The 8,407-nt window shown below is 44.0% G+C and overlaps 1 protein-coding gene and 1 pseudogene across 1 annotated transcript in view; both read right to left on the reverse strand.

Annotated features, from left to right (window-relative positions):
- Positions 1-8,407, reverse strand: part of LOC123161404 (ABC transporter C family member 10) — a 58,615-nt gene that overhangs the window by 8,546 nt on the left and 41,662 nt on the right. The gene's annotated exons all lie outside the window — the stretch shown is intronic.
- On the reverse strand, positions 4,296-8,226 carry LOC123161405 (ABC transporter C family member 10-like; annotated as a pseudogene).

The following is an 8,407-nucleotide window of genomic DNA, read 5'->3' on the forward strand; positions in this document are numbered from 1 at the left end:
TCCTTTTGTATGGATAACAAAAATTAAAGGAACTAATGAGGCCAATAAGTGTATTTTAGTCCCTTGTGCGAAGGTTGTCAAGGATCGATGCCCCCCCCCCCCAAGTTAAAGGGTACAAGGATCCCGCACTATTAAGAGGGAATCAAGGGATGTGAAGCACATGCTAAAGTCACTCTACACCTAAAACCATCCTAGGTGAAAGGCAGTTTTTAGCTGGCTAGACCATTTGGGCCAATTCTGGCCAGATAGTCCGGGTTTGGGTCTGTTACTATGCACATGGTATTGGGTTGATTCCTAGGCCAGACACACACTCGTATTGTCCGGTAGCTCTCAGTTTTAGTTGGACATGTACCGGACTATCTAGTACTTAGTCGGCTGCTCTTGGCTTTGCCCTGATAGAGGCCACACTGCTCGGTACTTTCCCGACAGTTCTCGGCCCTAGGGTGAGTCCCAGGCTTGATTGTCTGAACCTGAGCCTGTTCTCTGCTGCTCCCTTGTTTTCTGATGCTCACAAGGGTTGTTAGAGCTGGTCAGATTGTCTGACAATACTTTTTTCAGCCTGAAAATAGTGTAGTTTTTTCCTACCCAACCACCGCTTCAGAAAAGGGTTGACCATCCATTCCAAGCATATCAGCTCTAGCCAAGAACACTCCCCACGCTCTCCCAGCCCTAGTCCTTTGATTCCTTGAGAGGTTTGTGAGAGATTTTTCAGAGGAGCTAACCTTAGCCAAGATTCGCTATTCGACTGATAACTTGCGCGATTTGAGGAGGTTTTGAGCATTCCCCTTTGATCTTGTTACCTCTTGGAGGTTGGAGACTCCTAGGCAGCAGGAGTCACTAATGAGGACCCGAGTTTGTGGATTGCCCCGTCATTTACATTCTTCAAAGCCTAATTTGTAAATAAAAAGAGCTAAAAAAATTAGAAGACCTATTTACCCCCTTAGGTCCATCTCAATCCTTTCAATTGATATCTGAATAAGGACTCTTTTAAGGGCTTCATTGCCTTAGAAGGCACAGAGGGTACCTCTTCCAGTGATGCCGAGAAATTGTACACCGCCGCATATCTCGCCAAGTTGACAGTGGAGCCTCAATCCCAATCGGATGCTTCTACAGAGGTATTCATTAACAAAAGGATGCCTAAAGTTCTCGCACTAGAGAATAGTGTTCCCACCACATCACAACTTGCGGAGACATAACCGTTGGATAACACTGGTGCTATGCCTCCTAGCTTCGACCAAGCATCATGGCCTATCCCTCACCTCTACAGCCTCCCACTCCTAAATATCACTATGCCGGCTCACCACCCTTCTTTGACGGAAGACGCTACTCTCATTGGAAGTTTCCTATGGAGTCTCATAATCGTAGCTCTTTGGTGGCACTTTGGGAGATTGTGGGGGCATGGATTCAATTTGGTGGATGCCGGTAACTTGACTCCGCGTGAAATGATTGACCAAGAACTCAATGCCATCGCTATCCATTTGATTTGAAAGGGCCTTTCGAGAGATATCTATGCCCAAGTCATCCTTATCAAATCCTCAAAAGGTCATGGGGTCATTTGGTTGTCATGAATGGAGGCACCACAAACATTCCAAGGTTAAAGTATCAAATGGCCAAGCATGAGATGAACTTGTTTGTGATGAACCCCCACAAAACACCTCAACCACTCTATTCATGACTCACCGGTCTTGTGGTCAAGTTACAAGGCTTGGGTGTGAGAAGATCAATGATGGATTCATCGTGAACAAGTTCATTGGAGTACTAGCACCTCACTTCCTATCTATGGTGTTCCACATTCAACAAAAGAGTGATTATGCAACCTTGATGTCCGATGATGTTCTTGCTTATTTCCTTACCCATGACGACATCACTGAGGATGGAAAGAAGACTCCTATGACTTACGGGTTGTCCACACCCTCTTGCATGGAAGGGCGAGCATGTTTAAGAGGAATAAACAAGTGAAGAGGAAGAAGAGTCTTGAGTTCTAACTATCAAGATTGATTCGGATTTTTAGAAAGAACTACTCACTCCAATCCAAAAAAAGTGGCATGGCTTTAGTTCAGCTTTAGTTCAAAGCCATGACACTTCTTTTGGATCGGAGGAAGTAGATCGTTCCCCTCATGTCGCTCCCCACACAATGCCGGAGGAAACTTAGTGGCACCGCCTCTGTCTCTCCCCTCTACCCCGCTCGTTACCACTGGCCTCCACTATAGTGGCAGCGGGTCCCGCTGCCAAGGTGGTGGGAAGCTCTCTTCAAGTGGCACTGGTAGTCAGCTATGTGGTATGGGGCGATGGTAGTTAGCCTACCTGCTCTAGGATGTCGGGAAGGGGGAGGGGCTTGGGTTGACCTCACCGTCAAGCTGTGAGGCGTTGAGGCGGCAACTCAGGTGGCTATCACGAATGTGCAGTACAGCGTGCACCTTTCACAAGTGGTGGTCGGCGGCTTCGTCCACAAGGTTGGAGTGGAGATCACCTGGGTGGTGTGGCTTTATGTTTGTTGCATCTGGGCCAATGTGTGTGCGCACCTACAACCTATATTGGTTCGACTTTGCAACGAGTGGTGTGGTGGTACGTTGGACTATGCGGGTGACTCGATCCGGCTAGTTCTGGATCGTGTAGTCTCGGCAACGCCGATGTTGTTGTTGTACGGGCAGTGATGGCTTCGGTAAGTTTGTTGGAGACCCATATCATGTCTAAAACATCATCTACTCCCTACATCCCCAAATAAGTGGACGTTTAGCATTCGAAATTTGTCCATGGAAGAGTGTACTTCTATCGTCCCAATGCACTTTAAATTATAAAAAAATGCTTCTCTCTCATCACACGGGAAGCAAGCCCAATAACATTTAACACATGGTCTCCTCATTTTCTACATGCACTTAGCTAACTGGAGTGGGGGAATTAAAGAGGTGGGAGATAGTGGCTTGCACCTTCCCAATGCATTTTCTACTCCACTCCATAATCTGTCTTGATATTTCTATATGTTCACTTATTTGAGGACGGAGGGAGTATCTGCTGGTGGAGGGATTATCAAGTAAATTTTCTCATAACAAAAACTTATCAGAACTCACTCGGAAGGCAATGGGAAGGTAGCAACATTTACATGGCATGAATCTAACATTTATCACAAATTAGTTGTATTTGAAGCATAGTGGTATTCATATAATTACTTACCAGGGCTAAAAGTTCCTCGTGGAAGAAGGGCCATGACAAAAGCAGAAAAAGAAAGAACTGCAGCACTCATTATCTCTAGACGTAGAATCAACCATTCAGTTGCAGCAAAATTATAGAAATATGGACTTGCATTCTTGTCAACAAGATCCAAATTGGTAGCAAAGAATCGATCTTGTTCCTCAAAGGCCCTTATTGTTATAGCCCCTGAAATTGATTCACCTAAGTGATTCGCTAGAACAGATTTGGTAGTACCATTGATCCGCATCAATTCCTTGGCCGAGGCTAGATAGTACCTCTGCATGACCAAATATAACAAGTCTCAGAAAATGAGAACTTTGAATGCAAAACTGCATGCTCATTCACTCTTGGTCAAAACATCACTTGGTGCATGAATTCAAATAATCATATATATGAGGCTTAGAATAACTTCATACCAATTACCTGCAACCTAATTGCTAAAACTATCATGGGAATGGATACAAACAGAACTTGCCATGTAACAACAGCCAATACCACTAGATTGCTATATGCATTTAAGCTGGCACCAAGGCTAAACAGGAAGGCAAATGGAACATCGAGGTCAACGATACTCAAATCAGAAGAGACCTGCAGTAGAAGAAAAAGGGAACGAGTTAATCTATCCTGAGAAGAATCTTTTGGTGTAAAACAGAACAGTATATAGTTGTATTTGCCATTGGTTTAAGAATTTTTACCCGGCTAAGAACCCGTCCTAGAGGAGTAGAATCAAAAAAGGACATTGGTGCACGGAACAATGAATTGAGTAACTGGGAAAATAAGGATCTTGATGTCTGAATCCCAAGAACAACGACTGATAAAGATCTTGATAGCAAGAAAAGCATCGAGCAAACTCCGATAATGATGTACACAGAAATTAACTTCAGTGTAGTAACATGAGGATTTTGGACATTAGCAGCCATCCATGCATTTTGTGATATTTGTCCAGCAATGAAAATCATTTGAGAAATGATACAAAAAGATAAATACAGGAATCCTTTGTTCTGGCGCAAGTAAACCATATAAGACTTAACACCTGCATCCCCTGTTCCTCTTTCCTCTTTCTTTATCAGTTGATCCGCCAGCAATGGCTTCACAGACTCTGTATGAATACCATCTGTCTCCTTTATTGATACTTCCTTAGATCCTTGAGGGGATATACTGCTATTAAGATCTGAAACACCAATAGTATTTTTATGGGCATTTACAAGGTCTTTAAATTCGTCACAATCTGCCAATAGATCTTGATAAGGTGCTGACTGAATGACCACTCCGTCTGATATTAACTGACAAAAACATCATTATGTTAAATGACATCAACAAATAAATCAAGCTACTTACAGATAAATATAAATCATAGGGGCACAATGTGTCAATTCTGAATATGACAGATATTTCACTAGATGATGAACTTACTAATAAAACATACCATGCCTTCAGTTCTGGGGACCTCTCCGAGTACAGCAGCCAAAAGCGTCGACTTACCTGAACCTACCTCTCCACATATTGCTATTTTTTCTCCAGCTTTGGCTACCAGATTTATATTCTTTAGAGTTGGTTTTGATGTATTCTCTTCCCACGAGAAGCTACACGATTTCATCGCTATAGGATAATCAATGCCACTATAGTATTTCTTCCTAACTTGTCCGTTTAGCTCAGGTGCATCAAGGAACTTCGATATCCGAGTGAAAGCAACCTTAGCTTGTATCACAACAGCAATAACATCCGGCATCAATATAACAGGGTCTTGCACAAGACGTAGAGTAACCACAAAGGTGAAAACATTGCTAGCATCAAGAGGGGTTTTCAAAAGATAGCATGTTACAAAGGTCGCCGCTGACACCAAAACAGGAGACGACCAGAACAGGCAACCGTTGTAGGTCCTCCTAAGCTGGAATGCAGACAACCACTTGTACTCAACCTCCCTCAATCCCTCGATGACCTTCTTGAAGTGAGCTTCCCATGCATAAAGTTTCAAGATCTTCATATGAACTAATGACTCAGACATGGCCTTCAATCTCACATCTTATGCTTCCATAAGTTTACTCTGAAATTTGTGTTGCAGTCTGGCCAATGGAACGCTGCACAGTACAGTGATAATAATGACAACTAAAGATGAAATCATTGCAGCACCAACCGCATTGTATAGAATTGCCAGAGCAATGCAGAGCTGAACACTAGTTGTCCATGATTGATGGAACCAGTATGGGAATTCCCCAATCCGATACGCGTCGACGGTCACATAGTTCATAATTTCTCCAGAAGAGTGCTTCATTTTTGCTGCATTCGATAGCTTCTGTTGTTTCTTATAAATAGCTGCTGACAGGAGTGACCTCACCTGCAGCCCTAATCTCCGAGTGCGGAAATACCACTGTCTCTGTGACAATGATTCACAACATTTGCAGACGAACAGTAACGCAGCAAGCACATAGCCTTCGTGTTTAAAGGTCCCTTTCCCAAGAGAGACATTGATGAATGCCTTGAGAATTATTGGGCCTGTAGACAAGGTGAGAACCTTGAGCAAAGCAAAGAAACCGGAGACCAAGATGGCACACTTGTGAGAAGAAACAATAGTCCATAAGAATGATGGTGGGTCATGTGACGGCGACTGCTTCTTGCCATTCAGCTTCTCCATGAACATCATGTACTGGTTGTGTGCTCGATCTGTGGCGCCTAGAAGTGGTATGTCTTTGTCCTCAAGGGGTTTCTTGTAGCCCACCTTCAGTAGAGGATTCAACCACCAAAATGAGATCTTGCTGAAGAACCCAGCTTTAGTGAAGGGGGTCACAGGACTTGCAGAATCAGCTGCCCCACCATCTGAAAAAACCAGCTTTAGCATAGGTAGAGGAAGTGGTGTACTCCCTACATTCTAAATTATTGAAAGTTCTAGGTTTGTCCTAAGTTTTTAGAAAAATATATCAACATCTACAATACCAAATTAGTTTCGTAAAATTCATCATAAAGTACAATTTCATACTATATGTACTTGATGTTGGAGATATTAGCAAATTGTTCGATAAACTTGGTCAAACTTATATAAGTTTGACTTAAGACAAACAACTTCAAGTAATTTTAAACGGAAGTAGTAGCTAGCTATGTAACATGAGGAAGTTGAGGAGAGGATTTACTTGTGAAGGAACCCATCTGGGCATGCAATCTCTATTGCTGAATTGCACTTCGAGGTGGATAAGCTCCTGTTGCAGCCCTGCACCAATTATGAACAAGAAACTGTAGTTAGGACAATGAACGGATGTCCTTCTTCATGAAGGAGCAGACAAAGAACAGATACTACAAAAATACCGGTACTGGAGCAAACATCAGAAAGTCTGAATGCCATGAAACTATCTAGAGCGACACATGGAAATTTGAACGCTTGCTCGGAACACAAAGATCACAGTACCTCATGAAAATCAAGGAAACCCAAAGCTGAATGAGAAACTGTACTCAACTGTACCTTGTTGAGCCAGAGGAGAAGAAACTAGAAGAACTGCTTTGTTTGGCTACAAAAGGTCGCACCCATATTCGAAAATTTCCTCGAAGAAAAAAGGCCAGATATCCAAAAATAAATTCCCCATAACCGCACCCCTTTTCCCTCTGAAGCGATGATGGCAGTGTTGAGTGTTGACCTCTCTAGGCTGCTGCTAGCTGGTGAGTAGTAGCACCAAGCTAACAACGTGCCAAATGTTTGGTGTGTACAAGTTTTGTAATCTTCTGTGCGAAAATATTCTGTGATATGTTGAGAATCAAATTTTCTGTAACCAACTCCCGTGGCAGCCGGCCATATTAATATACACCGAGTGGCCACCAGATCAATATACTATGCAAACGAAATCACCCAATGCCACATTTTGTAGATCGAAAGGCCTTTCGCCCTGTTCGCTTTCTTAGAAACGAAACAACATTCATGCAAGTCCACTCTTACATCCATCAAAATAAAAACCAGCTGAAGCAACATCCATCGTCCATCAGCTTAACAGGACATAGGCAGAAATAACAAACCCAACAGCCAAAGGCAGAGATGAGTCTGAGCATAACAGCGCCGCGTCTTGCCACGGTGGTCATCGGCCCCAGCAGAAGTGCGGTCCTTCGTTTCTTCGTTGCCAACTGAGCTGGGAAGCTTCCACCATCTTTGCTTCCATAAGGGAGCAGGCACTTTTTCCAGGATCTGCAAATTCAGTTTGGGACACGGCGGTCTCCTGCGTTTGAGTAACCCCGACGGTCGCCGACACATCACCTGTAAACCATACCACAGTAATCAAGCAAAAAATACATGTCATTACCCAATTTCCAGGTAGTCGACAACATACCAGCAGTAATCGCATTCAAAGCAGCATTATTGGTATTGCTGAGCCAAACTCTAGCCATAGATTCAAAATTAACAAATTCAGAGCATTGAAGCACAATGACAGTTTCTTTCCACACCACTTGTACCACATGACAGCAAGAGAATAGATAATGGTTGGCAGGTCCCTTTCTCACAACACAACAAGCAAGATTCCTCATGCATGTGTTGTCTTTTGGTCAGGGTATCACGGGTAAGGAGTTTATTCTTGTGGGATAAAAGCCACACACAAAAAAAAAAACATGTAACAGCCGGGACAAAAAACTGGCATAACTCCTAAATGCGCATCTTCCAAACAATCTGATCCGGTTCGGTTGTCGGGGTTAAGCCACCGACAATCCTCTCTAGATCTCTCCATTTAAGTGATGATAATCGGATGAAAATGTTGGCCTTACTCTTACCCGTAGCACGGCAGGACGGCGTCCCATCCCGCCACTTGTGCACTCGTCTCCGGCGCGGGGAGCGACGGAGATGCGCCGATGCGTGAAGCCGTGCTCCTCCTCCTCTCGCGGTGGCCGCCGCCTCCGTTGCTGACCCCGAACTAACCCTACATTCCGGGCAGGGTGGCGCGACCTAAATCCATCCAATGCGAGATTGGGAGGGTGGAGAGGAAAGCGGCTACATTTCATGGCACGGCGGCGGAGGGAGAAGACGCGAATCGATAGCTCGGCAGTGTTGTAGACCAGAAGGCGGAAACACAAGAGTACGTTTTCGGGCTGCTTCATTCGCCTCGCTCGATGGCTTGGTTGCTGAATGGTTCGGTCCGGAAGTCTTTCTGGTCCTTTTTTTTTTCGTTTTTCTTTGTCAGTTCACGGTTTTGGGGTTTTTTGTTTTCTTTGCATTTTTATCGGCTTTTTCATTTCTTTCTCCGTTTTGACT

This window comes from Triticum aestivum, chromosome 7B, assembly GCF_018294505.1.
Source record: "Triticum aestivum cultivar Chinese Spring chromosome 7B, IWGSC CS RefSeq v2.1, whole genome shotgun sequence".
Lineage (NCBI taxonomy): Eukaryota > Viridiplantae > Streptophyta > Magnoliopsida > Poales > Poaceae > Triticum > Triticum aestivum.